Consider the following 16157-nt stretch of genomic DNA (forward strand, 5'->3'; position numbering starts at 1 on the left):
TTAAAGAAGAAGGTACAGGTCTGTGAGAGCCAGAAATCTTGCTTGTTTGTAGGTGACCAAATACTTATTTTCCACCATAATTTGCAAATAAATTCATAAAAAATCCTACAATGCGATTTTCTGGATTTTTTTTCTCTCATTTTGCCTGTCATAGTTGAAGTGTACCTATGATGAAAATTACAGGCCTCTCATCTTTTTAAGTGGGAGAACTTGCACAATTGGCTGACTAAATACTTTTTTGCCCCACTGTACCTCGCTGCTGGGAGGATGTTATGTCATTGGAGGAGTGGGTGAGTGACTGACTATTTCTCCTCAACGGTTTTCAGTGACAACAGCTAGAGATGCAGGTGTCATTTGGTTTGATGGAATGAAATATGAATCGCTTTGCTAGTTAGTTATGCTAAACTTTACCATCTGTTATCCAGTTAGCATATCTCTTGCATTTGTAAATTCACTCTGGCTATCTACTCGACTTCATAGCACTCTTGTCTGACTGTGCCAGAGCGCAGAATATTTGATGAATTTATGAATGCGCAACACCCACTGAATATGACCGGTGTCAGTAAATGTCTGCAAACAAAGTCATTAAATTGTTGCCAGCAGCACAGTTAGTCACTAACACTCTAGATCACTGTTTCCTAATCCTGGGATCCCAAAAGGGGAGGACATTTCTGTTTTTGCCCTAGTACTACACAGCTGGTTCAAATGATTAACTCATCATCATCTTTGATGATTTGAATCAGGTGTGTTGTGCCAAGGCAAAAACTAAAATGTGAACACCTTTGCGTCCCCAGGACTAGGATTAAAACACACTGCACAGCCTAACCAGCTCTGCTAGGGTGAGTAAAAAGGTCAGAGATGAGGTGTTCTCTCATTTGTGTCTGGAAGTAGCTAGCTACATTTAGCCAGTTAGCTAGGGCACATGTCTGCCTTTGTCAGGAACCCTAATCCTCGGCCAGAGTGTCCAGAGTCAATTGTACAGTGTGCTCTGACAACGCTCTGAATTTATGAATGACCCAGAGTGCACTCTGACACACTGGAGGCAATTTAACAATGCACCCTTAGTTGTCAATCAAATGTACTTGGTGTCGATCAAATGACAGATCAAATGGCAGGCAAGGTTGCATTCAGTTGTCAAAACATTGGTTGGGACAAGCATGCATTGGCAGACAAGCTGCAGAAGGACGAGGAGGCTAATATTTCCCATTGTTTATCAGTGCAATTTTGACGGCGAACTAGCTGAAAACATTTGAGAGGGTATACTGTATTTAATGTTCCCTCGTAAGATTTCAGGTCATCTCATTGTTGATGAGAAAGTTGACTGTAAAGTTCCAAAATGTAAGAGGACTCCCGTGGTATTTAAATATTTGCAAAAATCTATTCAGGTGTATTTCGTGGCATTTGAGTGAATGTGTTTTAATGATCTAAAAGTTCACTGTTGCTCCTGCCTGTAAACACACAGTCCAGTTCAAAGTGAATGACGGCAGGCCCATGTGGCAAATGGCTTATTTGCATAAAGGCCTACTGTAGCGCTGATTGGCATGGTGCACCGGTCTGAGTAGACTCCTGTCCTGGACAAGACAATAGTTTTTATTAGGTTTTATTTACTGCAGTGTCTATAATTTTTCAAACGCACGGCCGCTTTCCCTCACTATATTCCTATAGAATTTTCACAAATGCCTTACTCTACATCATTCCCAAAAAATCTTGAAAATGACCATATATACAGTATCTAAGTGCTCGCTTGTCAGATTTTTTTTTTAAAGGTTTCATGTCCTTCCCAGGGGTGTACAGTGTATGAACAGATTTTAATACAATTTCATGTTGCTAAAATTCTGTCCATTTGTTTCCAAGCTCTCCAGTTTTCCTCCATAAATCAAAACGATGCAAGCTTCACTACTGTAGGTACAGTACATGTGGGAACAACACACACACTCATGCATGCACTCATGTACACTATTGTTCAAAAGTTTGGGGTCACTTAGAAATGTCCTTGTTTTTGAAAGAAAAGCACATGTTATGTCCATTAAAATAACATCAAATTGATCAGAAATACAGTGTAGACATCGTTAATGTTGTAAATGACTATTGTAGCTAGAAACTGCTGATTTTTAATGGAATATCTACATAGGCGTACAGAGGCTCATTATCAGCAACCATCACTCCTGTGTTCCAATGGCACGTTGTTAGCTAATCCAAGTTTATCATTTTAAAAGGCTAATTGATCATTACAAAACCCTTTTTATGTTAGCACAGCTAAAAACTGTTGTTCTGATTAAAGAAGCAATACAACTGGCCTTCTTTAGACTAGTTGAGTGTCTGCAGCATCAGCATTTGTGGGTTCGATTACAGGCTCAAAATGGCCACAAACAATTAACTTTCTTCTGAAATGCATCAGTCTATTCTTGTTCTGAGAAATGAAGGCTATTCCATGAGAGAAATAGCCAAGAAACTGAAGATCTCATACAACACTGTGTACTACTCCCTTCACAGAACAGCTCTAACCAGAATAGAAAGAGTAGTGGGAGGCCCCGGTGCACAACTGAGAAAGAGGACAAGTACAGTAGAGTGTCTAGTTTGAGAAACAGATACCTCACAAGTCCTCAACTGGCAGCTTCAATAAATAGTACCTGCAAAACACCAGTCTCAACGTCAACAGTGAAGAGGCGACTCCGGGATGCTTGCCGACAGTGTATTTCTTATGATCAATTTGATGTTATTTTAATGGACAAAAAATTTAGCTTTTCTTTCAAAAACAAGGACATTTCTAATTGACCTCAAACTTTTGAATGGTAGTGTATGTACGCACACATAGACGTAACGAGTATTAATATTGTCAGAGTGGTGCAATGTTAGGCTAGCTAGCTACAGTACGTGCTAGCAGGGTGTCCGCAGGCTCCTTCATGCAGGCACTCGCTCACTTTACTTTTCCTCACGATAGGTGTGCACTGTGCAGCATTGAGGCTCACCATTCACTTCATTGCAAGATTGCATTCAATACATTTCAGGGATTCTTGAAATATATTTTTTGAACAAATATCTGTATTAATATTAACAAAATTTGATATGTATATTTTATTTTAATAGACCGAAGGATCAGCTATCAATGTACAATGAGGTATACAATGAGCACGAACGGTGGCTACCATGGTAAAGGTCAGATAAATATCAAAGCCCCCCCCCCCCCCCGAGGGATGATAAACCACAGTGTACAGGGTCAGCTAGAGGTCAACCATCACTGTTAGTTTTGATTTGTCTGTGGTGAGATGGAAAATGCTTCGTGAGGACATCTACAGCAGCTTCGGTCATTGCTGCTTTTGATCAGTGCACAGCAAATTTATTCTGGTTCTGTCTGTTTTTTCCAAAATTTAAAACCTCTTAGATGTAAAGTCCCCTGTTTTGGGGACCTGCATGGTTCTGGCACCAGTTCCGACCAATATTTTCTCTTATAAATCTAAATGTGAACACCATAGTTCGAAAAGGGTTGCATTAAGCGATAACTTTATTCTCACAAACACAGGAGTTTGTCTCTTCTGCCTGTGTGAAAGTAGGTTGTGAAATCTGACACCATTTGAGCTGGGATGTCCGTCCTACCATTTCATTCTCTCTTCCGACTGTCTGTCAACTCCTGGCTAAACCCTACATTACAGCCACCAACAACGCATATATTTTCGTGCTGTAGCACATTCAGAGACTGATTTATAGCCAGTAATCTAAAATAATTCATAGATTTTAAACAATAACCACTGTTTGTCATAGACGGATATGATTAAAATGAGATAAAAGGTGAGTTGCTAACGAGTTCAGGAAGCCAAGCTAGAGCTCTTGTGATCAAGAGAGACCTTTAGAGAATATGCACACAATCTCTTAACAGGCAAAACCTTAGTTAGTCGTTATATGAATTGATTATGCTATATCTCAAGCCTTACTCATACAGTTTTGTTGCATAGGAGCTTGTGTCCTCAAAAGTGACTACACCTCAGCAAATGTATAAATATTTTTACCTGAAAGGTGAGATTTTAACGTCTTGGAGTAGGCCTATGCAGAATGACTAGTTCTTGTTTATGGCCCTCTCATGATGATGAATTACTTTGGAGGATTATGTGGATTACATTTTTGATTACATTTAGTTACATTTAAGAAGTCCTGGAGATGATCATAGAAAATCTCATTTGAACTCACATACTGTTCAGGGATATAAATAGAAAGTAGCATTGTAACTGTTGGATTATTCATCGGCTTAGGTGACGTTTCCTGCCATGTATTGTGGATTTTGTTCTGAGAAATGCCCTGGAATTGTTTCCTAACAGGGATCACCAAGGACAGGTTTGACATTTGTGCGTGTGACTGGGAACAGATGCATCTCCAAGAAGAGAGAGACATTTCAAACAGAGATATTTCTCAGTGTTATTTCTACATAATGTCGAAGGCTCTGGATGGATCAACATTGACTCACTGAAGAGTACATACTCTACTGATTTCCTCTTGTCTGAACAACAAAAATAAACATGCCATGTTTGCAGCGAGAAAATATTTTTACCCATCTGAGCCTGTGTGTGTTTGTGTGTTTGCGCGTGCTTGCATGCGTGCACTTGCATATGTTTGTGTACGTGGGTGTGTGTCGGATGCCTCAAGTTCCATTATTGCATGATTGACAGATCATCTCTTCGATCTTATCCCACAGAATCCTTTTGCTCACATTCCAGATGGCCAGGGTCTGTCCTTCCAGCTTGAGGGGAGCTGAGTGACTCTGACAGCTGCTTGCAGTTTCCAACCTTTCTTTTATTGTGCCTTGTGGTGCTATATGTATTCATCTGCTTTTCCTGTGACCCCTAGTCTCTCTTATTTCTTTCTCAATCTCTGTGTGAATCATTTTCTCTCTCTCTATTGTTCTTATCTCTCATACTCTTCCCATTCAAACCTTCTCTGTCATCTCTCTCCTCTCTTTTGTCTCTACCGCTCTCTCCTCGTTCCACAATCTCTCTCTCTATCGCTGACTCTTTTTTTCCTCCCCCTCTCCTCTCCTCTCCCTGGTCTGCCCGTGGGGTAGTTGTCAGACATCTCCCCTTAAGTCACCATCAGTCCTTGGTGGGCAGAGACAGAGATTGCTGCGGGGGCCAATTCATGACTAGCTAATTATGACACGGAAGCTCTGATCCGCCATTAGAACTGTCAATCGAAACCTGGTCGTTCGGTGATGAAGGCTGTTCTGTCTCCCTAGGCAACAGTAATATCTGTAGAGGAGGAAGTATGAGAGTGAGAATCTGATATTTGCTGTTTATGGAAAATGTAAGCTTTCAACTTTAAAGGGGGAAGAATGAAGAAAGTTGGTTTTGCTTTAGTTCAAGAGATATTTTTTTTTGTCTCTTGTTTGTAGTCCTTGAGGTGTACACCAGGACTGTTTGGGCCCATAGTAAACCTTGCAAAGTTGTAAATGATTTTTGCTATAAAGTGCATGAAGTATCACTTTTCAAGGCAGAAAGCGCGCCGTGAGCAAAGAGCTGAGAGCAGAGGGGTATAGAACACTCAGCACCATTTCAGATCCAGAGAGAGGTTGAAAAGCCAATTATACAAGACGCTGGTTGATTACGATCATTAACAGATCCATATGGTCTAATCCACAGAGACTGTCTCTTTTACTAATTAATTCAGCATAGCTGTTCAGCTTTTGCCGTCTTCGTATCCTATAGGTATAGTACTGAGTAGCTATGCTGGGATGGATGGGATGCTGAGCACCAGGGTAACATAGACAGCATTTATTGTATGTTAAGTGTGTGTGTATGAGTGGGGGTGGGGGGGGGGACATCTGTACTCTCCTTCTACTGTAAAATAAATTGAAGACCCCCCCCCCCCTCATTGAATTAACTCAAAATAATGTTTATGACCACAAATAACAACTGTAGCAACCCAGTGTTTATGAACGTGGATATCAACATGCCACTTCAGCATGCTTGTGTGACACAGTCGATGCCAAGCAGGGCTACGGGCCAGAAGATTAAGGGTTCACCGACCACCACAGACGAGCTCACTCTCCCTGCCTATTTCATTACACCATGATCAGAGCTGGCTGCAAACAATGATCAGCTAGAGGGAAATCAGATTTTCAACATTTTGATGCCATATTTATTTCTATAAAATATATGCAACAAATTTTCCACCAACAGGTTTCTGTGCTAATGCAGCACACAACCAATAAACAAAACATATCGACTTTGGACACATATCATGGTTTGCATTTTCAACACCACAATAAATAATGCATCCCTCCCTACCTTGTAGGCTTACCCAGAATCAAAAGTGTCACACCTGTCCCCACTCCCCCTCCCTGGCTCTCGAAGGTGCCAGGCTCCTGCCACCATCATTAAGCACACCTGCCTTCCACCCGTCATGTGCATCAGCGATCATTGGACTCACCTGGACTCAATCACCTCTGTCATGACCTCCCCTATATCTGTCTGGTTCCCTGCTTCAGCATTAATTGTTGCTTGTCGTAGTTTACCCGTGTGCTGATGATGTTCCTGTTTTGTTACCTGTCTGTTCCTGAATAAATGTTGACTCCCCGTACCTGCTTCTCATCTCCAGCGTCAGTTTTTACAGAAAGCTTAAACTTGACAATCTCCAAATTAAACTTTTTGGTGTTTTGTAACAGATTTCTATTCTATTTTTCTTTCTATTCATCAATTGGCTGCTGCACAGTTTGGATAGATTGATAGATTGTATTTGTCAGCTTAAAAAAATAAATATATATATATATATATGAGGGGGGTGTTTAAGTACATTTCTTACAAGCTTGTTTGGCTGGTAGCTTAGATGTTTGGGGCTGCTGGTGAACCATGAAGTGCAGGCATAATCAAAGTGACACTGGACTAGCACACTTACCAGAGTCTTTAGGATGTATATGGCTACGTTTCCTTCCAATTAGCGACAGACTCATGTAAACATTCCAAAATCTTCATAAGAATAATATGCCATTTCTGAGTTTCCTTTAGAACATTTTGGCACGGGGAAGATTTTAATTTACCAGACATTTTAGAAAATGTATGGACATCCATATGCTTCCGGTCCAACCTGGCACAGCCATCACATCAATAAACGAAGGATGTTGGCCTGCCATGTTTATTGACCTATCCAAAGCTTTTGACACTGTTGATTATGGAACTCTGTTAAATAAGCTGTCTTCGATTGGACTGGGCTCTGATATTTGCTCACGTTTCAATAATTATCTCCATGAAAGAACCAAAGCCATCATGGCAGATGGTATCAAATCTGCCAGTTTCTAGAGCTTCAAAAAGGTGTCCCACAACGCTCGGTACTAGGGCCACTATTGTTTACTATCTATCTTAATAACATCAATGATAATATGAGACCTTTTTAAATTAATTTATACGCTGGCGATACTCTGTTATACTCCATTGCACCCACTATTGGCCGAGCATTTTCAAATTTGAAATCTGACTTTCTGATACTGCAGAAGGCACTTTCTGATTTTAAGTTGGTGCTGAATCCTAATAAAACAAAATATATGCTCTTCTCTAGACTACATCATTTAAATCTCAATGACTATTAATAAATGACCAGCCTACATAGTACAGAAGTTTAACTTGTTCCTTATGATAAATATCTTGGTATATGGCTAGATGACAAGTTGTCTTTCGAAACACATATCTGAGCTAGTAAAAAAAGTTGAAATTTAAGATTGTTTTATTTTACAGAAACAACGCCTGTCAATAGAAAGAAAATGGTTCAGGCCACCTTTATGTGTGTATTGGATTATGGGGATATTTACATGCGTGCTGCAGCTTCCACCCTTCAACCCTTGGGTGCTGTATGTCGTTGTGCTCGGGGGTTCATTACTGGCTCTGGTTTTAAAACTCACCACTGTTCCTTATGTCTAGAAGTAGGTTGGGCCTCTTTAACCACCAGAAGAGAGCAGCAGTTTATGTCATTTCTCTATGAAGCGTTAATGCAAAAAAAACATCCAATGTATCTGACATCTCTAATCTCTTATAGAATGACTAATTATAAAACAATTCATTAAATTACACTTCAGATTCCCCCCCCCCCCCCCCCCAACTTTCTACACAGATTGGAAAATGCACCTTCAGTTATGCTGCACTTCACATGCGGAACAATTTACAAAAAAAACCCTCTTCGATTGGAGGTTCTGGTCCCTCGGTTAATAAAAAAAAAATCTATTTATGATCTTTAAAATGTTGATTTTCATTGTTTTTCTTATTGCGTATATGTCTTATTGCGTATATGTCTTATTGCGTATATGTCTTATTGCGTATATGTCTTATTGCGTATATGTCTTATTGCGTATATGTCTTATTGCGTATATGTCTTATTGCGTATATGTCTTAAGTCTGTGTATTTGTGCATATGTTTTTCTTCTTCTTTGTGTTGAAAACAGTGCTGTACTGCAAATGAGACCTTGGTCTCAGTTGATCCCCTGTATAAATAAAAGCTTTTCCCCGCACTTCACTACTGGGGTTCTTTAAAGACCTCTCACTGCAAGAGGACAGCAGTAGTAGACCACAGAGCCCCTCTTTAATGATCACACATCTGCAGAGAGAGTGAGCGAGAGTGAGAACGAGAGAGAGAAAATGAGAGGTTTTTTCCTCTCTCACTCTGACAGGGTGTTTAGTGTCCAGATAAAGAAGGGATGAAGTGGGAAAATATAGCGTCCAGGGGGAAGCAGGGGAAGACAGGTCTGAATAAATGACTAGGGGAGAGAACAGTAATTGGATATGATAAATCATTGGTGGATATAGATTTGTTAAATTATTAGTATAGTGTGCTGGGTAGGGGGCGTGTGCAGCGTGCCCGACTGTATGTGACAGGCGCGTAGTCATAAGTAATAGCTTTTTCAAGGTGTGTGTGTGTGGTATTTGACAGCCAGGTAGACAAAGAAGCAATCGGTCTTTCTTGATGTGGAAACCACGTGTGAGCATGTGCATTGGTGCACTATACTTTATGTGCACCTGTGAATTTGTGTTCAAATCAAGCTTCTGACTAAGACTATACAGTCAACAAGGTATCACAGTCTCACTTCAGAATCAGACTTTTCAGAAAGGGGATAAACGTCTATGTATGAAGTGAAAGTAAACATCCATGTTTTACAATTAAGTTTAGGCATTAACTTCCGAGTGGTTAAGGTTTGGGAAAGGCTTAAAACTTTAAAAAAACTAAAAATATGATTACGACAGTATTCCTCCCGAGGTCTTTTTAAACATTTGAGAGTAGATGTATTTCCTTCCCTTGATAAAACAATTGCCAGAAACCACAATTAACGGAACGCTCAAATCAATTCCATCTGACCTCAGTAGATGAAATAATATCCCAGTTGCTTTAACTGGCAGAAAATCTCATGTCAAAATGAACATATTGCCATGGCTGAATTTCTAGTGCAGTTTCAAAATGTAAATGGCAAGCTAAACAATCCCGGATAAAATGAACACATTTACAAAAAGGGAAATCCTTAAGAGGACTATCCGTACTGCACTAGAAATTGTATTTCCAGGCACTAGCATTTCGCCCTATCCTAAATTGGTTTACACATGATTCTTCTGCACCCTGGCTGAGTATAGCGAGAAATGGCTACTCCGATTGGCCTGGATGAGGTGGTCTTTACTGATATACAGTGCCTTCAGAAAGTTCTCACCCTTTGACTTTTTCCACATTTTGTTGTTACAGCCTGAAAATGAAATTGATTAAATTTAGATTTTTGGGGGGTCAATAGCCTACACACAATAACCCATATTGTGAAAGTGCAATTATGTTTTTCTTAATTTTGTACAAATTAATAAAAAAATGAAAAGCTGAAATGTCCAAAGTCAATAAGTATTCAACTCTTTTGAATAAGTTCAGTAGTAAAAATGTGCTTAACAAGTCACATAATAAGGACTCACTCTGTGTGTAATAATAGTGTTTAACATTTTGAATGACTACCTCATCTGAATTACTAACCCACACATTAAATTATCTGTAAGGTCCCTCAGTCGAGCACTGAATTTCAAACACCAAGACCAGTGAGGTTTTCCAATGCCTCGCAAAGAAGTGCATCTATTTTTAGATTGGTACAACTAAGAAAACAGCCATTGAATATCCCTTTGAGCATGTTGAAGTTATTAATTATACTTTGGATGGTGTAACATTACATCCCTTCAAAGTTACATTATTCCTTTCTAACTAATTTCCCAAAGAGGAAGGAAACCGCTCAGGGATTTCACCATGAGGTCAATGGTGATTTCAAAACAGTTACATAGATTAATGGCTGTGATAGGAGAAAACTGAGAATGGATCAACAACATTGTAGTTATTCTACAATACTCAACTAATTGACACTTTGAAAAGAAGGAAGCCTGTACAGAATACAATATTCCAAAACTTGCATCCTGTTTACAACAAGGCACTAAAGTAATACTGCAAAAAATGTGGTAAAGCAATACATTTTTTGTCCTGAATAAAAAATGTTATGTTTCAGGGAAATCCATTAGAACACATTACTGAGTACGACTCTCCATATTTTCAAGCACAGTGGTGGCTGCATCTTGTTATGGGTATGCTTGTAATCGATCAGGACTGGGGAGTTTATCACAATAAAAAAGAAACGGAATAGAGCTAAACACAGGCAAAATCCTAGAGGAAAACCTGGTTCAGTCTGTTTCCATCTGCTTTCAACCAGACACTGGGAGATGAATTCACCTTTCAGCATTACAATAACCTAAAACACAATACCAAATCACCACCAGAGTTGCTTACAAAGAAGACAGTGAATGTTCCTGAGTTACAGTTTGATTTACACTACCGGTCAAAAGTTTTAGAAAACCTACTCATTCAAGGGGTTTTATTTTATTTTTTTACTATTTTCTACATTGTAAAATAATAGTGAAGACATCAAAACTATGGAAAAAACACATATGGAATCATGTAGTTAAACCAAAAAAGTGTTTAAAAAAATTGATTCTTCAAATAGCCACCGATTGCCTTGATGACAGATTTGCACACTCTTGGCATTCTCTCCACCAGATTATTGAGGTAGTCACCTGGAATGAATTTCAATTAACAGGTGTGCCTTCTTAAAAGTTCATTTGGGGAATTTATTTCCTTCAATGCATTTGAGCCAATCAGTTGTGTTGTGACAAGGAAGTGGTGGTCTTTGGTAAAAGTCCATATTATGGGAAGAACAGATCAAATAAGCAAAAATAAATGACAGTCCATCATTACTTTAAGACATGAAGGTCAGTCAATCCGGAAAATTTCAAGGACTTTGAACGTTTCTTCAAGTGCAGTCCATCAAGAGCTATGATGAAACTTGCTTTCATGAAGACCGCCACAGGAATGGAAGACCCAGAGTTACCTCTGCTGCAGAGGAAAAGTTCATTAGAGTCACTAGCCTCAGAAATTGGAGCCCAAATAATTGCTTCAGAGTTCAAGTAACAGACCCATCTCAACATTAAAGGTTCAGAGGAGACTGCTTGAATCAGGCCTTCATAGATAAATTGCTGCAAAGAAACCACTACTAAAAGACACCAATAAGAATAAGAAAATTGCTTGGGACAAGAAACATGAGCAATGGACATTAGACGAAGTTTAACTGTTCCATTGCATGCCTTCCCTCCATTTAAAGGGATATCAACCCAATTCCTTTTCCTATGGCTTCCACATGGTGTGAACAGTCTTTAGACAGTTTCAGGCTTTTATTCTGAAAAATGAGTGAGAAAGATCACATTGCGTCATTGGATGGCTGGGTGCCAGCAGCGTTTTGCATGCGCCAACAGAGTGGAGCCGACATTTTCTCTCTCTCTCCTATTGAAGAAGCTACAGTTCTGTTGAAATATTATTGATTATATATTGTAAAAACAACCTGAGGATTGATTCTAAAAAACATTTGACATGTTTCTATGAACTTTACGCATACTATTTGGAATTTTCGTCGGCCCCGTCGTGACCGCTCGAGCCTGTGGATTTCTGAACAAAACGCGCCAACCAAATGGAGGTATTTTGGATATAAAAAATAATCTTTATGGAACAAAAGGAACATTTATTGTCTAACTGGGAGTATCGTGAGTGAAAACTTCCGAAGATCATCAAAGGTAAGCAATTCATTTTATTGCTTTTCTGACTTTCGTGACCAATCTACTTTGCTGCTAGCTGTTTGCAATGTTTTGTCTGCTGAGAGAGATGTCCTTACATAAACGCTTGGTATGCTATCGCCGAAAAGCTTTCTTGAAATCTGACACGCCAGGTGGATTACCAACAAGCTAAACTGTGTTTTGCTATATTGCACTTGTGATTTCATGAAAATTAAATATTTGTAGTAATTTAATTTGAATTTGGCACTCTGCAATTCAGCGGATGTTGACGAAAATGATCCCGCTAAAGGGATGGGTGCGTCAAGAAGTTAACAAGCTATAGTTTTGGCAATTTGGATAGAACATCTACTTTGTGCATGACACAAGTTATTTTTCCAACAGTTGTTTAAAGACAGATTATTTCACTTATAATTCACTGTATCACAATTCCAGTGGGTCAGAAGTTTACATGCACTAAGTTGACTGTGCCTTTAAACAGCTTGGAAAATTCCAGAAAATGATGTCATGGCTTTAGAAGCTTCTGAAAGGCTAATTGACATCATTTGAGTCAATTGGAGGTGTACCTGTGGATGTATTTCAAGGTCTACCTTCAAACTCAGTGCCTCTTTGCTTGACAACATGAGAAAATCAAAAGAAATTATGTTCATCTGTGCAAACAATGGTACACAAGTATAAACACCATGTGACAACGCAGCCATCATACCGCCCAGGAAGGAGACGCGTTCTGTCTCCAAGAGATAAACGTACTTTGGTGCGAAAAGTGCGAATCAATCCCAGAACAACAGCAAAGGACCTTGTGAAGATGCTGGAGGAAACAGGTACAAAGTATCTATAAAAAAGTATCTATATCCACTGCTCCAAAACCGCCATGAAAAAAACAGACTACCGTTTGCAACTGCACATAGGGACAAATTATTTTACTTTTTGGAGAAATGTCCTCTGGTCTGATGAAACAAAAAATATAACTTTTTGGCCATAATGACCACAGAACACCATCCCAACCGTGAAGCAGTAGAAACAAAGTCTGTAGAAACAAAATTCCATTGTCTGCATAAAATTAGATATTCCATCTGATCTATTCTGATATCTGAAATATTGAGGTGGGACCTAACAGCTATGCCTAGAGGCTCAATGGCTAGAATAAACAAGAAAGGTGAAAGAGGGCAGCTCTGCCTAGAACCCCTGCAGATGTCAAAGGATTAGATGCCGTATTAGTAGTAAGCATCTCTCCAGTGGGATTTTTATATAGTATCTTTACACATTTACAAAAGCTCTCACCACAACCAAAACGAGTTAACACTTCAAAGAGGTAGGGCCACTCAACCCTGTCGAAGGCCTTCTCTGCGTCTAACGACAGGATTGCAGTGTCTGATGACCCAATTGTAGCATGTAGAACATTTAGCACTGAATAAGAATAATAACTCCCCTTGCATGGGAACTAAATGAGGCTGCAATGACCTGCCCAGGCCACCTTTTGCGTATCTTAGGAATGTCGCCAGAAAGATAGATGTGATTCTTGCAAAAATATGATCTTTGCCTGAAGTTGTTTTAATCTACTTATTTATTACCTGTTTGATTTCGGCAAATTTATTTAATCCCCTACAGTTTCAGGATGTAAATTGAACCTTAACACCATGAGTCACCGAATTTACCAGGGACACTTGAACTAAAGAATTGCCCCATAAGAGCACATTGGATCAGCAATAATAAACCAATAGGCCTCTGTTACCACCATAAACAAAAACACAAAGGACGCTTTAAGGCACGTCATTGTACAAAAACACATGCCCAACAATCAACCACGGACGTGTGATTAACCCTCTTGCCCCAAAGTATCTAACAGACCTCTCCTCCTCTCAGTGACACTCCGTATAAAGTGCTCAACAGATCCACACACGTGAGGAGCTGCCTCTGCCTCTGTGTTTTTTCCCCTCTGTACACCTTCTGCCCTGATTACTTGTCATTACACTATATTGTGTTCACCATTTAACTAAGAACCAAACAAAATAGCAGGAGTGAGCCAGAATATAAGACCACCGTTATCTAGCCTCATATTGGCTAAAATAAAACAAACCCACAACAGGATGTTCTGATGAATAAAAGCAAAGTTTCATGGTACATACAATTATAATAAGGCTAGGCCTACTTGTAAACTGGCCGTGTTATTATAGTTCAATAGACAGTGCTACTATGTTATTAGATCAATTATAATACAGTGAACCGGCTAAAACTTTAAATGGCTGTTTAGACAAAACCGAAAGCAACAGTTTGAAAAAGGTCAAAAAAATAGGTCAAAGTTTAACTTTGCGTTGGTATCGCCTCTTCTTCAGCGTTGTTCCACTTCCACACCTCTGCCGAGCTTCTCAAGAAACTGCTCCGCCTCGGCTGGTGTTTCAAAAATGTAGGAACGACCGCCGTGTGAGACCCTCAGGCACGCTGGAAAGATGATTCGGATAGCCTTAGCTTGATACCGCTGCTTGATACCGTTGAAGCATTTCTGCTGCTTGTGGACTTCTGTGGAGAGATCTGGGAAGAACATAACTTGCCGATTCTTGTAGAGTACTCTCCTTTTGCCCTGTTTGCATTCACCACATGCATCGTATCTTTTATAGTTTAAGAACTTCATTATCAGAGGCCTCGGGGGTCGGACCGTGGGCCAGAAATCCGACAAGCTCTCTCAATGATCAAAGGAGAGCGGAGTGGCTCCATCTCCAGGGCCTCGGGAAGCCACCACTCTACAAATGAGCAAGCATCGCTCCCCTCAGCGCCTTCGGGGAGATGTACTAGTCTCAAGTTCGATCTCCTTCTGCGGCCCTCCAAATCAACTAGTTTAGAGGTAAACAATTCAACCTTTTCCCCAAGAGCGGTGGTCATTGCCTGCAGGGTTATAATGTGTCTTTGTTTGCAGAGATGCGTTTCTCAGCCCGAGATTTGCCCAGCACATTTGTTGACTTCCTTTTTAACGTTGTCCACCGCAGACAGTACATTTTCGAATTTGATAGAGAATTCTGCATTCATTTCTTTGACGGCCTTGAGGATATCTTCGGAGCTAATGTCACTGCACGTGTTTATCGCCACAGTCCTGCTTCCACCACGAGCACATGAAGCTAGCACGATACCTTCGTACTCAGACTCTAAACTTTCACTCGTTAAGTCTGGCTTTTTGGTGTGACTTTTCTTTTGTTGGCATTGCTAATAAACTATTACTGCCTTTCCTGGTACGTTAAACTTAAGGGTGAACTTATTTCAGAATTTATTTCGAGCTAAAAAAAGATGTGACCGATCAGCTCTGCGCCATACCGGAAGCCTCTTTAAGGGCTATTTGTCCACTTAACCAGCATGGCTACCTCAGCGTTGTGCAGCGATACACCATCCCATCTGGTTTGCGCTATAATTTGTTTTTCAACAGGACAATGACCCAAAACACACCACCAGGCTGTGCAAGTGCTATTTGACCAAGAAGGAGAGTGATGGAGTGCTGCATCAGATGACCTGGCCTCCACAATCCCCCGACCTCAACCAAATTGAGATGGTTTGGGATGAGTCGGACTGCAGAGTGAAGGAAAAGCAGCCAACAAGTGCTCAGCATTTATGGGAGCTCCTTCAAGACTGTTGGAAAAGCATTCCAGGTGAAGCTGGTTGAGAGAATGCCAAGAGTGTGCAAAGCTGTCATCAAGGCAAAGTGTGGCTATTTGAAAAATTCAAGTATAAAATATATTTTGGTTTGTTTAACGCTTTTGGTTACTAAATGATTACATATGTGTTATTTCATAGTTTTGATGTCTCCACTACTGTTCCACAATGTAGAAAATTGTAAAAAAATAATAATAAAGAAAACCCTTGAATGAGTAGGTGTTCTAAAACATTTGACCGGTAGTATATATCTACTTGAAAATCTATGGCAAGACCTGTAACTGGTTGTCTAGCAATGGTCAGTTTTGAATTCCGGCTGTAACACAACAAAATGTTGAATAAGTCAAGGGGTGTGAACACTTTCTGAAGGCACTGTATCCCTTAAACAATGTAAACTACGCTTTGGTCCTATTATTTCTCACACAA

This window comes from Oncorhynchus mykiss, chromosome 26 (assembly GCF_057628025.1).
Source record: "Oncorhynchus mykiss isolate SJ-2025 chromosome 26, ASM5762802v1, whole genome shotgun sequence".
NCBI classification, from domain to species: Eukaryota; Metazoa; Chordata; class Actinopteri; order Salmoniformes; family Salmonidae; genus Oncorhynchus; species Oncorhynchus mykiss.